Here is an 18,435-nt window from a genome sequence, read left to right as displayed (position 1 = left end):
ACTGCAGTATTTACAAATCTCCTAGTAAGCTCTAAACATGCATCTTTCAAGAGGAAAGAAGATGTTAGAAGCATCTTATGAAAAAGGTAACTGAATAATATACGATTGTATCCCTATATCCTGTCGCTTGGATAGTAGTGTGCGTGAAGTCAAAAGAATTTGATCTATAAATAAAGCGAACAACTTACCTCGGGGATGTCTAAGTGATTCTCTTATTTGGTCCTGTAGAGATCTTGCGCTTGAATGGTAGATCTCGCTGTGCGAAATCCAAATTGCTCTTCAGGAATTTGTGAATCTGTAAATGAATCTATTCATTTCACAAGGAGTTTCATCAGGATCTTGAAGAGGACAAATTTCAAGCTATGCCTTGATATGAATTGGGGTCGTAGGAGTCACCTTTCCCTTTATATAACACTTTTAGAGATGCATTCTTCTATCTTCCTGGTATGGTACCTAGAATAAGACACTGATTCAGCAGACTGTTATGACATACTTCAGAATGTAATCAAGCAATGTAATCAGTCACTACTGATCTACATTTAGGGCAGTCGCTCAGGTGGCAGATTCCCTGTCTGATGTTTTCTGCAGCTTTTCTTAAATGACTTCAAAGATATTGGAAATTTATTGAACATCTTCCTTAGTAAGTTATTCCAATCCCTAAGTCCCCTTCCTATAAACAAATTTTTCCCCAATTTGTATCTTGAATTCCAACTTTATTTTAACAATTTGATCTTTATTACTTTTAACGACACAACACTCAGAATTATGCATCTACTAATGTAATTCCATGGCATCTCTCCATTGACAGCTCAGAGCATACTGCTTAGTCACGCAGCTCATTTCCTTTCTCCCAAGTCTTCCCCGCCCAAACATTTTTGTCACCACGAACGTACAACGGTGGTGTACCAGGGGAAGAGGTGATACTTCCACGTGGCACGTCCCAGGTGGCGGATAGGGTGGTCCAAACATACAACCCCCTGTGGATGGGGGATGCAGACGAAGAATACACCCAAGGCATCCCATGTCTGTCATAAGATATGACTAAATGGGGCGACAAAACGAACAAATTAGAACCATGAAACTACTTGTGATTAGTACCACCACGCATGGAACACCATGGGTCGCTTTTACTTGCACATAGTACCACTATGTTGGGTACCAAATAGGTTTGTGATTAGTAGCAAACGAGTGTGTGATGGCTTTTACAGTACCTGTGATTAGTCGCACTATTTGAGTGAGACCACGTGATGAGAGAACCCATGGTTCTGGCTTGCCTAAGATTAGTACCCACTGTATGAGGAACATCACGGGATAGGATGAGTCCCTGTGGTTAGTACCCTTATGCAGTGAACACCATAGGTTTGTAGGTTTGCATTGCCTGTAAATGGTGCCACAATGTGCGAAACAGCCGACGACTGTAATACATGTGCAAATTACATTACCTGTGAGTAGTACCATAATGTGTGGAATACCATGAGTTTACACTACTCTTGATTAGTACCGCAACATGACAAATATCATGGTTCCACTTTCCTAGTGATAAGCACCATTGTGATTGGCGCTGACTTTGATTTTGGACCCCTTTTGACTACAAGTAACATCGATTCAGTATTGTGCTATAGATGCCGTCCCTTGGTCAGTAATACTACTGTTCTACGCCAGCTTCTGTGCATGTGAGGCACTGTGGGTCGGTTTCACTGACCGTTTTAAATTCATATCTATCCATCAATTCATCCTTTGTCCTACCCCTTTGGGTGGGGACAGTAGAATAACACCCACATATCCCTGCCTGTCATTAAAGGCGACTAAAAGGGGTCTCAGGGGCTCTGAAATTTGGAGCATGGGTTGGCGACCATGGGCCCTCAGCTCAGTCCTGGCACTGCTTCCACTTACTTGGGCCAGGCTCCTCACTTTCATCTATCCAATCCGACCTCCCTTGGCCAACTGTTGTTCTTTTAAGACCCCGATAGTATCACGTATGGAGGCCTAGGGAGTCTTTCATTTTCATGCCTTTCGTGGCTCTCGTCTTCCTTTGCTGATACCTCCATTTTTGAAGTGTCGGACCCCTTCCATATTTTCTCTCTGATTAATGTTATATAGAGGATGGTTGCCTAGTTGTACTTCCTCGTAAAAAATAATCACCACCACCACCATCATCCTTTGTCCAAACATTTTGAATTGTGGTCAGTGGATGTTTTTGGGCTCTTAATTTGTCATTTCATTAGTGGCCAATGACCCAGATGTTAGGCCCATTTCAACAACGAGCATCATCATCATCAGCTTTTTCGTAACACTACTCTTTTGTTGGAAATCACCCAGAACAAATCAAGCTGCTTTTCTTTACATTTTTTCCAGTCCTTGAATCAAGTAATCCTGGTGAGGGTCCCATACACTGGAACCATACACTAGTTGGGGTCTTACTAGAAACTAAAATGCCCTTTCCTTTATATTTTTACTACATCCCTTAAACACCTTCATATCCAGGTGCAAAAATCTGTACCCTTTATTTACAATCCCATTTATGTGATTACCCCAATGAAGATCTTTCCTTACATTAACCCCTAGGAATTTACAATGATTCCCTTAAGGAATGTAGTAGTGTGAATGTAGTCTCGAGCTTTAGATCTATAAATAAAAGTGAACCACTTACCTCGTGGATGTCTAAGTGCTTCTCTTAGTTCGCCCTGTAGAGATCTTGCTGCATGAATGGTAGATCTGCCTGTGCAAAAAAAAACTTTCTCTTCAGGAACTTTTGAATCTGCAGTTGAATCTATCCATTTCATTTCATTTCATTTCATTTCTTTTCATTTCATTTCATTTCATTTCATCAGGATCTTGAAGAGCACAAATTTCAAAGCAAAGCCTTGATGTGAATTGGCATCACTGGAGTTACCTTTCCCTTTATATAACACTTTTAGAGATGCATTCTTCCATCTTCCTGGTATGGTACCTAGAATAAGACATTGATTCAGTAGACTGTTATCACATCCTTCAGAATGTAATCAAGCAATGTAGTCAGTCACTACTGATCTACATTTAGGGCAGTCGCCCAAGTGGCAGATTCCCTGTCTGAAGTTTTATGTACTTTTCCTTAAATGACGTCAAAGAAATTGGAAATTTAGTAAGTTATTCCAATCCCTAACACCCTTCCTATAAATAAATTTTGTCCAAATTTGTACTCTTGAATACTATATGTATTCACAATGTGATCTACCCTACTTTTAAAAACACCACTCAGAATTATTCATCTACTAATGTCATTCCATGCAGTCTCTCCACTGATCCGCCTGTGGGAGGGGTGGTAGAATAATACACACGGTATCCCCTGCCTGTCGTAAGAGGTGACTGAAAGGGGCCCCAGGGGCTCTGAACTTTGGGTCGTGGGTTGGAGACCACGGAGCCCATAGCTGAGTCCTGGCATTGCTTCTACTGTCTTGTGCCAGGCTCCTCACTTTCATCTATCCTATCTGACCTCACTTAGGCAACACTTGTTCTTTTCCAACTCTGACGCTATTAGGTTTTCGAGGTCTAGGGAGTCTTTCACTTTCAAACCCTACGTGAACCTTGTCTTTCTTTGGCCGATACCTTCATTTTTCGAAGTGTTGGACCCCTTCCACATTTTCTCTCTGATTAGTGTTATATAGAGGAGGGTTGCCCAGTTGTACTTCCTCTTAAAACAATATTCACCACCACCTCCCTCCACTGACAGCTTGGTGCATACTGCTTAGTCATGCAGTTTGTCTCCTTTCACCCAAGTCTTCCCAGCCCAAACTTTTTTGTAACACTACTCTTTTGTTGGAAATCACCAGGAAAATTTGAGCTCCTTTTCTTCGGATTTTTTCCATTTCTTGAAACATGTAATCCTAGTAAGGGTCCCATACACTGGAGCCATACTCTAGTTTGGGTCTTACTAGCGAATTATATGCAGTTTCCTTTACATCTTTACTACAACCCTTAAACACCTTCGTAACCGGGTGCAGAAATCTGTACCCTTTATTTACAGTACCATTTATTTGATAACCCGAATAAAGATCTTTCCTTACAATAACACCTAAGAACTTACAATGATTCCCATAAGGAGCTTTCACCCCATCAGTGCAGTAATTAAAACTGATGGGGCTTTTCCTATTTGTAAAATCCACAACCTGACTTTTAACCCTGTTTATCGTCATTCCATTGCCTTCTGTCCATCTCACAACATTATTGAGGTCATTTTGCATTTGCTCACAATCTTATGACATATTTCTTACTCTAGACAATATTACATCATTCGCAAAAGCTTTCTCTCTGATTCCACTTCTTTACCCAAATCATTTATAAGTATAAGGAAACATAAATGTCCAATAATACTGCCTTGAGGAATTCCCCTCTTAATAATTACAGTGTCAGATAAAGCTTCACCTAGTCCAACTGGACGTAGTTGTTATGCATTCGTAGAGTAAGTAGACTAAGACATGTTTGCAAAATTAATAACTGGTTTGATAGAAGGCAGTTTGGGTTTAGGAAAGGTTATTCCACTGAAGCCCAACTTGTAGGATTCCAGCAAGATATAGCAGATATCCTGGATTCAGCAGGTAAATTGGACTGTGTCACAATTGACCTGTCTAAGGCATTTGATAGGGTAGATCATGGGAGAATACTGGCAAAAATGAGTGCAATTGGACTTGACAAAAGAATGACTGAATGGGTGGCTCTGTTTCTAGAAAACAGAACTCAGAGAATTAGAGTAGTTGAAGCTTTATCCGTCCCTGTAATAATTAAGAGAGGAATTCCTCAAGGCAGTATTTTTGGACCTTTATGTTTTATATATACACTGACTGACAGAGCAAATGCAACACCAAGAAGGAGTGGTTCGAAAGGGATGAAAGTTGGGGAAAAAACAGAGACGGCACGGACGAATAATTGATGTTTATTTCAAACCGATATGGAGGTTACACAATGCGCACGGCATCGACTCAGTAGGATGTAGGACCACCGCGAGCGGCGATGCACGCAGAAACACGTCGAGGTACAGAGTCAATAAGAGTGCGGATGGTGTCCTGAGGGATGGTTCTCCATTCTCTGTCAACCATTTGCCACAGTTGGTCGTCCATACGAGGCTGGGGCAGAGTTTGCAAACGGCGTCCAATGAGATCCCACACGTGTTCGATTGGTGAGAGATCCGGAGAGTACGCTGGCCACGGAAGCATCTGTACACCTCGTAGAGCCTGTTGGGAGATGCGAGCAGTGTGTGGGCGGGCATTATCCTGCTGAAACAGAGCGTTGGGCAGCCCCTGAAGGTACGGGAGTGCCACCGGCCGCAGCACATGCTGCACGTAGCGGTGGGCATTTAACGTGCCTTGAATACGCACTAGAGGTGACGTGGAATCATACGCAATAGCGCCGCAAACCATGATGCCGCGTTGTCTAGCGGTAGGGCGCTCCACAGTTACTGCCGGATTTGACCTTTCTCCACGCCCACGCCACACTCGTCTGCGGTGACTGTCACTGACAGAACAGAAGCGTGACTCATCGGAGAACACGACGTTCCGCCATTCCCTCATCCAAGTCGCTCTAGCCCGGCACCATGCCAGGCGTGCACGTCTATGCTGTGGAGTCAATGGTAGTCTTCTGAGCGGACGCCGGGAGTGCAGGCCTCCTTCAACCAATCGACGGGAAATTGTTCTGGTCGATATTGGAAGAGCCAGGGTGTCTTGCACATGCTGAAGAATGGCAGTTGACGTGGCGTGCGGGGCTGCCACCGCTTGGCGGCGGATGCGCCGATGCTCGCGTGCTGACATCACTCGGGCTGCGCCTGGACCCCTCGCACGTGCGACATGTCCCTGCGCCAACCATCTTCGCCACAGGCGCTGCACCGTGGACACATCCCTATGGGTATCGGCTGCGATTTGACGAAGCGACCAACCTGCCCTTCTCAGCCCGATCACCATACCCCTCGTAAAGTCGTCTGTCTGCTGGAAATGCCTCCGTTGACGGCGGCCTGGCATTCTTAGCTATACACGTGTACTGTGGCACACGACAACACGTTCTACAATGACTGTCGGCTGAGAAATCACGGTACGAAGTGGGCCATTCGCCAACGCCGTGTCCCATTTATCGTTCGCTACGTGCGCAGCACAGCGGCGCATTTCACATCATGAGCATACCTCAGTGACGTCAGTCTACCCTGCAATTGGCATAAAGTTCTGACCACTCCTTCTTGGTGTTGCATTTGCTCTGTCAGTCAGTGTATATCAATGATATATGTAAAGAAGTGAAATCAGAGATAAGGCTTTTTGCAGATGATGTTATTCTGTACGGAGTAATAAGTAAGTTACAAGATTGTGAGCACCTGCAAAATGACCTCGATAATGTTGTGAGATAGACAGTAGGCAACGGTATGATGATAAACGGGGATAAAAGTCAGGTTGTGAGTTTCACAAATAGGAAAAGTCTTCTCAGTTTTAATTACTGTGTTAATGGGGTGGAAGTTCCCTTTGGGGATCATTGTAAGTACCTAGTTGTTAATATAAGGAAAGATCTTCATTGGGGTAATCACATACCCTTTGGGGATCATTGTAAGTACCTAGGTGTTAATATAAGGAAAGATCTTCATTGGGGTAATCACATAAATATGATTGTAAATAAAGGGTACAGATCTCTGCACATTGTTATGAGGATATTTAGGGGTTGTAGTAAGGATGTAAAGGAGAGAGCATATTTGTCTCTGGTGAGACCCCAACTGGAGTATGGTTCCAGTGTATGAGGCCCTCACCAGGATTACTTGATTCAGGAACTGGAAAGCATCCAAAGAAAAGCAGCTCAATTTGTTCTGGGCGATTTCCGACAAAAGAGTAGTGTTATAGATGTTGATTCCCATAGGGAATCTGAAATATTTGTCCTGAATGAGTAAATTTATAATACCAATATAAATGGTCCGTTATTGGACATTACAAATTTTCCAGCTAACTCATTCTTGGTTGCCAGCGTTTCGCCCTCGTGTGCTAGGGTGGGCTCATCTGTTGGTACCTAGCACACCTACCAATACGCTGGCTAGTGCATACCGTGGAGGCCACTGCGTAGGGTAACTGGAGCCACCGGCAGTGCCAATGCACTGAGAGACTTTGTCTCATTACCAAAAATTGATGCCTGCTTGGTATAAACCATCGAGTTTATTGATAATTTTAGTTTTTTCCATGTGATAAATATAAATTTCGGCTGGGATGCCTGATGCTCGGGCATCCATCGGAAGACCTTTTTGTTGGTAGATTTTGTTGTTAAACATAAAATAGTAATTGTTTAAGACAAAGTCTAGGACGATTAAAAATTCATTTATTTCTTGTTGGCTCAAGTGGCTAAATTGGATCAAATTTTCTTTAATAATGTTGATAGTTTCTTTTATTGGAATGCTAGGATACATATTTTTAATATCATACGAGTGTATTGTATGATTGGAATTTAATTCTAAATTTTTGGTAGTGTTACAGAATTCAACAGAGTTCTTTATAGATTTATTGTTGTGAAATTTGAAATGTGTTTGAAGAAATTTATGTACATATTGTGAAATTTTATATGTTGGACTGTGGTTAGTACTCTTATGTGATGAACACCATAGGTTTGCGTTGCCTGTAAATGGCGCCGCAATGTGAGAACAACCATAGGTCTGTATTTTATGTCGAATTTCATAACCTGTGAGTAGTACCATAATGTGTGGAATACCGCGAGTCTCTGCTACTTTTGATTAGTACCACAACATGACAAATACCATGGTTCTATTTTCCTAGTGATAAGTACCATTATGCGTGGCCGATAACTTGGATTTTGGACCCCCTTTAGACTGCAGGCATCATCGATTCAGTGTTATGCCATAGCAGCAGTCCCTTGGTCAGTAATCCTATTGTTTTACGTCAGTTTCTGTGAATGTAAGGCATTGCGGGTCGCATCCACTGATTGTTTTAAATTCATATCCATCCATTCATTCTTCGTCCTCATGCTTTGAATTCTGGTCAGTGGAGAATTTTAGATTTCTAATTTGCCATTCGGTTTCATCTCATTTCGTACCATTAGGGGCCAATGACCTTGATGTTAGGCCCCTTGAAACAACAAACATCAATCAATCATCAAACTAAGTGGGCTTTTCCTATTTGTGAAACCCACAACCAGATTTTTAACCCCGTTTATCATACCATTGCCTTGTGTCCATCTCGCAACATTACCGAGATCATCTTGCATTTGCTCACCATCTTGTAACTTATTTCTTATTGTATACACAATAACATCATTCGCAAAAGACATCCACTTCTTTACTCACATTATTTTTATGTATAAGGAAACATAAATATCCAAAAATACTGCCTTGAGGAATTCTACTCTTAATTATTACAGGGTCAGATAAAGCTTCGCCTAGTCTAATTGGACGTAGTTATGCATTCGTACACTAGACGACAGTTTGCACTTTTCAGGCTTTTCCTGCATTCTGATGGTCAAGACTTCAAACATCAATATATAAAAAAAAAAGAAATGTAAACTTATTTCAGTAAAAAATCCAGTAAAATTTAAAAACCTAAGCGCCACATGATTTAAGTCCATTAATGTGTTTTGCATTTGAAGTCCAAGTATCATCTTAAAAGGCATTAGTAGAAGAACCAACTAAACATTTTGGAATTGTAGACCAAGGCTGTCACTTGGTCTATAAATGCTTTGGTTCTTAACGTTGACATTTAGCTCTGGTGGGCTTTTGGTTTAAGAATGAAGGTACATTTAATTAATACTGCATTCGGTATCTGCATTGTTTAGCGGCTGCAGTATATTCTGGCGGGTTTGTGTGTCTAGAAATGCATATTTCCTTCTTTATAATCCTACTTCTGTATTGTTTAGCAACTATTGCAGTATTTAAAAATATCCTAGTAAGCTCCAAACATGTATCCTTCAAGAGGAAAGAAGATGTTAGAAGCATTAGGAATAACTGTTATGGAAACGGTAACTGAATAATGTACGATTTCTTTGTCCTATCGTTTAGACAGTAGTGTGCAGGAAGTAAAAAGTTTTAGATCTATAAATAAAGCGAACAACTTACTTTGGGGATGCCTAAGTGATTCTCTAATTTGGCCCTGTACAGATACTGCTGCTTGATGGTAGATCTCCCTGCGCAAAACCCAAATTGCTCTTAAGGAATTTTTGAATCTGCAGTTGATTCTATTCATTTCATGGGGAGTTTCATCAGGATCTTGAATAGCACAAATTTCAAAGCTATGCCTTGATGTGAATTGGGGTCGCTGGAGTCACCTTTCACTTTATATAACATTTTGAGTGATGCATTCTTCCATCTTTCTGGTGTGGTGCCTAGAATAAGATATTGTTTCAGTAGACTGTTATCACATCTTTCAGAATGTAATCAAGCATTCTAATCACTCACTACTGATCTACATTCAGGGCAGTCGCCCAACTGGCAGATTCCCTGTCTGATATTTTCTGTGCCTTTTCTTAAATGACTTCCAAGAATTTGGAAAATTACTTGAACATCTCCGTTAGCAAGTTATTCCGATCCCTAACTCCTCTTCCTATAAACAAATTTTGCCCCAATTTGTTCTCTTGAATTCCAAATTTAATCAAATCAAATCAAAATCTCTTTATTTGCAAATGAGGTGTCCACCTGGGTGGCAAATGGTACACTAAAATACATTATTGTCAAGCACTAAATATTAAATTAACAATAGAAGAAAATTTTCCTATAATACAATACAATTTACACTAACAATTTTTTCTATTAAACACACAGCTCGTCCTTAATAAATTTATATTGTTTATAAAATTCTACTTATAATATCTCCTGTACTACTTACAAATATAGTCAACTGATATACAGTATGTGGAATTACTTCAAATGATACTATACAACTGGTATAAGATTAAACTTTACATTGCATTTTTTTTTAAAACCCATTCTGGAACCTAAGTAGCATAATGACCTGCTGCGTCTTAACCAGAGCCCCTTTAGCCACCAATTTTCAGAGTTCCTGAAGGGCCTTCAAAGCTATCGTAGCGGTCCCAGGGCCCTCGAAGTCCCCACTGTACTTCACCCCTACATGCAGTCCCCTACTTTGGCTGTCCAACTCCTTAGACCAGGGGATGGAATTAATCACACACATTTTTTAAATTTTCATATACAATAACCTGCACTGGTCGAATGCCCTCTAACACTTCATTTATTTTTTCTGTTGCTGTTTATTCTCTTCTTGAATATCTGTACAGATTTTGGAAAAGGATCAAACACTACCCCTGGTAAACTGTTCCACTCCTTCACACCCTTCCCAGTGAATGAAAATTTACCCCAATCGCTTCTGCTAAAATTCCTTCTAATTTTATATTTGTGGTCTGTCCTGCCGATATAATTATTTTCCAACTGAAGCCTCTCACAGATATCTCCCCATGCTTCTTCTCTTGTATAGGCTCTATATAATCCTATAAGTCTAGTTTTCTCCCTTCTCTTACTTAAAGTTTCCCACCCAAGTTCCTTTAACATTTCTGATACACTACTCTTTCTCCTGAAATCCCCTGTTACAAATCTTGCTGCTTTCCTCTGCACACTATCTATTTCTTTAGGTATTCTTGGTGAGGATCCCAAACACTGTTTGCATATTTCAATAATGGACGAACCATACTTAAGTAACTTTTTTCTTTTAATTCTTTATTGCATCCTTTATGTAGCCTCATTATGACGTGTAACGATCTGCATGCTTTCCCAACAATGTCATCAACATGACCCTTCCAGTGCAAATTACTTTCAAATTTCACACCTAAGTATTTGCACTTGCTATCTTTTGGGATAACTACCTCATCCAAGTATATTCAAATTCATTTTTAAAGCTCCTGTTTGTAAAAGTTGTAACAGTTGATTTGCCTCCATTAACCTTCATATTATTTTCTTCAACCCATTGTTGGATACTTTCAAGGTCCCTTTGTAATTCTGAACAATCCTCAATTATGTCATCTGCATACAATCTTATTTTTGATGTCATATTGTTCCCTAAATCATTTGCGTATATTAAGAAAAGTAACGGACCGATTATACTACCCTGTGCAATTCCCTTCCAAACTTTCTCTTCCTACGATACGTTATTTCCTACTTTGACTTTCTGAACCCTTGAATTTAGAAATGTTTTTATCCAACGTGTAACCCTTACGTCCAATCCTATTCCCTCCAATTTCTTTAATAATATTCCATGTTCCACTCTATCAAAGGCTTTGGAAAGATCTATGGCTATGCAATCTAACTGACCTCCTGAATCCAATTGATCTGTTATGTCCTGCTGAAATCCCACCATTTGTGCCTCACAAGAAAATTTCTTTCTAAATCCATACTGGCTCCGCATGAACCATATTTTATCATCACATATCCCTCTGAAGTACTTTGATATTAAACTCTCCAGTATTTTACCAACTATACTGGTCCGGCTGATTGGTCTGTAGTTCTCTGGTTTCCTTTTATCACCCTTTCCTTTATAAATTGGTATTATTATAGATTCCTTCCATTCCTTTGGTATTACACTATTATTTATGACATAGTCAAAGAGAAATTTTAAATAAGGCACTATGTACCACCCCATTGTCTTTAATACCTCCCCAGTAATTTGATCACTTCCTGCTGCTTTTCCTTGCTGAAGCAGTTGGATTTCTCTAAAAATATCTTCATTTGTGAATGAGAACCTTCTTGTTTCCCTCTGTGTCTCTCCCTCTCTATCTTCCGTTACGGTTTCCAACTCCTGACAATCAACTACTGAATCTCTGAATTCCCTACTAAATAGGTTTGCTTTTTCAGGATCTGTTAAATAGTGTTCACCTCCTTCTCCCACCATTGTAGGAATTTGGATTCCTTTTCCTTTTTGATTCCTGATATATGAATACAGCTTTTTCCATTTCCCTTTGTGATCATTACCCTCTTGAAGTATGCCATTCATATAATTCTCTTCACATTGTGATCTTTCGTACTTTTTTTTCCTAGTTGCTTTACGTCGCACCGATGCAGGTAGGTTTTATGGCGATGATGGGACAGAAAAGGCCTAGGAATGGGAAGGAGGCAGCTGTGGCCTTAATTAAGGTACAGCCCCAGCATTTGCCTGTGTGAAATTGGGAAACCACGGAAAACCATTTTCAGGGCTGCCGACAGTGCGGATCGTCGCACCGACATAGGTCTTATGGCAATGATGAGATAGGAAAGGCCTAGGAAGTGGAAGGAAGCGGCCGTGACCTTAATTAAGGTACAGCCCCAGCATTTGCCTTGTGTGAAAATGGGAAACCACGGAAAACCCTCTTCAGGGCTGCCGACAGTGGGGTTCGAACCCACTATCTCCCAATTACTGAATATTGGTCGCACTTAAGCGACTGCAGCTATCGAGCTCGGTACAATGGGGATTGAACCCACTATCTCCCTTATGCGAGCTCACAGCCGCGCGCCTCTAACACCACAGCCAACTGGCCTGACTCTCTTACTGTTAAAGACATAACTCAGAATTATTCATCTACTAATGTCATTAGATGCCATCTCTCCAATGACACCTCGGAGCATACTGCTTAGTCATGCAGCTCGTCTCTTAACTCCCAAGTCTTCCCAGCCCAAACTTCTTTGTAACCATGAACGTACTACATTGGCATAGCAGGGGGAGAGGTGATACTTCCTCATGGTGAATCCCAGATGGCGGAAAAAGGGGTCCTAACCGACTTGCAGGCGGACTTGAGGGAAAGAAATACCTCTCGCGGACCAAACATACACCCCCCTGTAGGTGGGGGATACGATGAAGAATACACACATTGTATCCCCTGCCTGTTGTAAGAGACAACTAAATGGGGCGACCAACGGAATATCAAATTAGAACCATGAAACTACTTGTGATTAGTACCATCATGCGGGGAAAACCATGGGTCGTTTTTACTTATGCATAGTACCACTATGTTGGGTAACAAATAGGTTTGTGATTAGTAGTAAACAAGGGCACAATAGCTTTTACATTACCTGTGGTAAGTAGCACTATATGAGCGACACCATGGAATAAGAGAGCCCACGGTTCTGGCGTGCCTATGATTAGTATCCACTTTATGAGAATACCACACGATAGTACGAGTCCCTGTGGTTAGTACCCTTATGCGATGAACACCATAGGTTTGCGTTGCCTGTGAATGGCGCCGCACTGTGCAAACCAGCGTAAGTCTGTAATACATGTGCAAATTTCATTACCTGTGCATAGTACCACAATATGTGGAATACCGCGAGTCTACGCTACTCTTGATTAGTACCGCAACATGACAAATACTATGGTTCTACCTTCCTAGCTATAAGTACCATTGTGAGGGGACGCTGACTTCGATTTTGGACCCCTTTCGACTGCAAGTATCATCGATTCAGTATTGTGCTATAGAAGCAGTGTCTTGGTCATTAATACTATTGTTCTACGCCAGCTTCTGTGCATGAGAGGCACTGTGGGTTGGTTTCACTGACCATTTTAAATTCATATTCATCCATCCATGCACCCTTCGTCCTCATGTTTTGAATTGTGGTCAATGGACGTTTTTGGGCTTTTGTCATTTTATTTCATCTCATTTCGTACCATTAGGGGCCAATTAACTAAATGTCCCCTTTAAACAATAAGCATCATCATCATCAGCTTTTTGTAACACTACTCTTTTGTTGGAAATCACGTGGAAAAACTCAAGCTGCTTTTCTTTAGATTTTTACCAGTTCATAAATCAAGTGATCCTGGTGAGGATCCCATACACTGGAACCATAGGTACTCCAGCTGGGGTCTTAATAGAGTATTATATGCCCTTTGTTTTACATCCTTACTACAACCCTTTAACACCTTTATAACCAGGTGCAGACATCTGTACCCTTTATTTACAATCCCATTTATGTGATTAACCCAATTAGGATCTTTCCTTACATTAACACTTAGGAACTTACAATGATTCCCATAATGCACGTTCACCCCATCAATGCAGTAATAAAAACTGAGAAGGCTCTTCCTATTTGTGAAACTCAAAACCTGACTTTTAACCCAATTTATCGACAAAACTTTGCCTTCTGTCCAACTCACAACATTATAAAGGTCATTTTGCATTTGCTCATAATCTTGTAACTTATTTCTTACTCTATACATAATAACATCATTCGCTAAAAGCCTTCTCTCTGATTCCACTTCTTTACTTACATCATTTATACATATAAGGAAACATCAATCCTTCAAGAGGAAAGAAGATTTTAGAAGAATTAGGAATAACTGTTATGAAAACGGTAAGTGAATTATGTACGATTGTATCCCTATGTCCTGTTGTTTAGATAGTAGTGTGCATGAAGTCATAAGCTTTAGATTTATAAATAAAGCGTATAACTTATCTCGGGGATATCTACATGGTTCTCTTATTTGGCCCAGTAGAAAACTTGCTGCTTGAATGGTAGATCTGCCTGTGTGAAACACAAATTGCTCTTCAGGAATTTTTGAATCTGCAGTTGAATCTATTCATTTCACAAGGAGTTTCATCAGGAACTTGAAGAGCACATATTTCAAGGTTATGCCTTGATATGAATTGGGGTCGCTGGAGGCACCTTTCCCTTTATGCAAGACTTTGAGTGATGCATTCTTCTATCTGACTGATATGGTGCCTAGAATAAGACATTGATTCAGTAGACTGTTATCACACCTTTCAGAATATAATCAAGCAATGTAATCCATCACTGCTGCTGTACATTTAGGGCAGTTGCCCAGATGACAGATTCCCTATCTGATGTTTTCCGAGCCTTTTCTTAAATGACTTGAACGAAATTAGAAATGTATTGAACATCTTCCTTAGTAAGTTATTCCAATCCCTAACTCCCCTTCCTATAAACAAATTTTGCCCCAATTTTTTCTCTTGATTCCAACTTTCTTTTCAAACTGTTATCTTTCCTACTTTTAAAGACACCACTCAGAATTATTCATCCACTTATGTCATACCATGCCATTTCTTCACTGACAGCTCAGAGCATACTGCTTAGTCACGCAGCTCATCTCCTTTTTTCCAAGTCTTCCCAGCCCAAACTTTTTTGTAACACTACTCTTTTGTTGGAAATCACCTAGAACAAATCGAGTTGCTTTTCTTTAGATTTTTTTCAGTTCTTTAATCCAGTAATCCTGGTGTTGTTCCCATACAATGGAATCATACTCTAGTTGGGGTATTACTAGATACTTATTTGCCCTTTCCTTTACATGTTTACTACAACCCTTAAACACCTTCATAACCAGGTGGATAAATCCATACCTTTTTTTAAAATCCCATTTATGTGATTACCCCAATGAAGATCTTTCCTTACATTAACCCCTGGGTACTTACAATGATTCCCATAAAGAACTTTCACCCCATCAATGCAGTAATTAAATATGAGAGGGCTTTTCCTATATGTGAAATGCACAAACTGACTTTTAACCCCGTTTATTGTCATACTATTGCCTTCGGTCCATCTCACAACATTAACGAGTTTATTTTGTAGTTGCTCACAATCTTGTAGCTTATTTCTTACTCTCTACAAAATATACTCTATACATCATTCGCAAAAGCCTTCTCTCGGATTCCACTTCTTTACTCACATCATTTATAAGTATAAGGAAACATAAATGTCCAATAATACTGCCTTGAGGAATTCCCTCTTAATTATTACAGGGTCAGATAAGGCTTTGCTAGTCAAATTGGATGTAGTTATGCATTCGAATATTTGCTCATTTCAGGCTTTTCTTTTATTCTGGTGGCCAAACTTCAAACTTTAATATAAAAATAAGAATGCCAACTTTCTTCAGTAAAATTTCCAGTAAAATTAAAAACCCTAAGCATCACACGATTTAAGTCCATTACTGTGTTTCGCATTTGTAGACTAAGTATCATATTAAAAGGCAATAGTAGACCAACCAACTAAATTTTCAATTGTAGACCAAGGCTGTCACTTCGTCTATAAATGCTTTGGTTGTTAATGTTGATGATTAGTTCTGGCAGGCTTTTGGTTTAAGAATGAAGTTACTTTTATTTAGTAATGTATTCGGCATCTGCACTGTTTAGCACCTGGAGTATATTATGGTGGGTTTGTGTATCTAAGGATGTGTATTTGCTTCTTTATAATTCCACTTCTGTATTGTTTATCAACTACTGCAGTATTTACAAATCTCCTAGTAAGCTCTAAACATGCATCTTTCAAGAGGAAAGATGTTAGAAGCATTAGGAATAACAGTTACAAAAACGGTAACTGAATAATGTACAAATGTATCCCTATGTCCTGTCATTTAGATAGTAGTGTGCAAGAAGTCAAATGCTTTTGATCTATAAATAAAGCGAACAACTTACCTCGGGGTGTCTAAGTGATTCTCTTATTTGGCCCTGTAGAGATCTTGCTGCATGAATGGTATTTTCTGCCTGTGTGAAGCACAAATAACTCTTCAGGAATTTTTGAATCTGCAGCTGAATCTATTCATTTCACAAGGAGTTTTATCAGGATCCTGAAGAGCACAAATTTCAGAGCTATGCCTTGATATATTTGAGGTCACTGGAGTAACCTTTCACTTTATATAACCCTTGAGTGATACATTTTTCCACCTTCCTGGTATGGTGCCTAGAATAAGACATTGATTCAGCAGATTGGTATCACATCTTTCAGAATGTAATCAAGCAATGTAATCAATCAGTACTGATCTATATTTAGGGCAGTCCACCGGGTTGCGAATTCCCTATCTGATGTTTTCAGAGACTTTACTTAAATGACTTCAAAGAAATTGGAAATTTATTGTACATTTCCCTTAGTAAGTTATTCCAATCCCTTACTTCCCTTCCTATAAACAAATTTTGCCCCAATTTATCATCTTGATTTCCAACTTTCTTTTACATTGTGATTATTCCTACTTTTAAAGACACCACTCAGAATTATTCATCTACTATTGTCATTCCATGCAATCTTGTCACTGACAGCTTGGAGCATACTGCTTAGTTATGCAGCTCGTCTCCTTTCTCCCAAGTCTTCCGAGCCCAAACTTCTTTGTAACACTACTCTTTTTTTGGAAATCACCAAAACATATCGAGCTGCTTTGCTTTAGATTTTTTCCAGTTCTTGAATCTGGTAATCCTGGTGAGGGTTCCATAAACTGGAACCACAGTTTAGTTGGGGTCTTATAGAGACTCATATGCCTTTTCCTTTATATCCTTACTACAACCGTTAAACACCTTCGTAACCAGGTGCAGAAATCTGTATCCTTTATTTAAAATCCCATTTATATGATAACCCCAATGGAGATCTTTTCTTACATTAACACCTAGGTAATTAAATTGATTCCCATAAAGAACTTTCACCCCATCAATGCAGTAATTAAAACTGAGGAGAATTTTCCTATTTGTGAAACCCAGAACCTGACTTTTAACCCGGTTTATCGTCATACCATTGCTTTCTGTCCATCTCACAACATTGTCAAGGTCATTTTACAATTGCTCACAATCTAGTAACTTATATCTTATTGTATGCAAAATAACATCTTTCCCAAAAAATCTCACTGAATCCATTTCCTTACTCACACCATTTATATGTATGAGGAAACATAAATGTCCAATAATACTGCCTTGAGGAATTCCCCTCTTAATCATTACAGGGTCAAATAAAGCTTCACCTAGTCTAATTGGATGTGTTTATGCATTCGTAGAAAAAGCAACAATTTGCTCATTTATGGCTTTTCCTGTATTCTGGTGCCAAGACTTCAAACTTCAATATGAAAATAAGAAATGCCAACTTTCTTCCATAGAATATAAAAATATAAAACCCTAAGCGCCGCACAATTTAAGTCCAAAACTGTGTTTGCATTTGAAGACCAAGTATCATCCTAAAAGGCAATGGTAGACCAGACAACTACCAAGGCTGTCACTTGGTCTATAAATGGTTTGGTTCTTAATGTTGAATCCTAGTTCTGGTAGGCTTTTGGTTTAAGAATGAAGGTACTTTTACTTAATTCTGCATTTGACATCTGCACTGTTTAGCGCTGTGGGGGTTTGTGTCTAAGGATGCGTATTTCCTTCTTTATAATCCATGTTCTGTATATTTTAGCAACTACTGCAGTATTTACAAAACTCCTAGTAAGCTCTAAACATGCATCCTTCAAGAGAAAAAAGATGTTAGAAGCATGTTATGAAAATGGTAACTGAATAATATGCGATTGTATCCCGATGTCCTGTTGTATAGATAGTAGTGTGCATGTAGTCAAAAGCATTAGATCTATAAATAAAGCGAACATCTTACCTCGGGAATGTCTAAATGATTCTCTTATTTGGTCCTGTAGAGTTCTTGCTGCTTGAATGGTTGATCTGCTGGTTTGGAACCCAAATTGCCCTTCAGGAATTTTTGAATCTGAAGTTGAATCTATTCATTTCACAAGGAGTTTCATCAGGACCTTGAAGAGCACAAAT

The 18,435-nt window shown here is 39.7% G+C and overlaps 1 long non-coding RNA gene across 1 annotated transcript; it reads right to left on the bottom strand.

Moving 5' to 3' along the window:
- Positions 1 to 198: 198 nt before the first annotated feature.
- Positions 199 to 18,336, bottom strand: LOC136858711 (uncharacterized). The gene is made up of 3 exons (XR_011018816.1): positions 18,269 to 18,336; positions 2,651 to 2,950; positions 199 to 453 (listed from the first exon to the last, which is right to left on the bottom strand). It is a non-coding gene; the product is annotated as an uncharacterized lncRNA (long non-coding RNA).
- Positions 18,337 to 18,435: the final 99 nt, after the last annotated feature.

The sequence above is a fragment of the Anabrus simplex genome, chromosome 1 (assembly GCF_040414725.1).
Source record: "Anabrus simplex isolate iqAnaSimp1 chromosome 1, ASM4041472v1, whole genome shotgun sequence".
NCBI lineage: Eukaryota > Metazoa > Arthropoda > Insecta > Orthoptera > Tettigoniidae > Anabrus > Anabrus simplex.
Note: the sequence above shows the minus strand (reverse complement) of the source record. Positions and strands in the feature narration are given on the sequence as shown.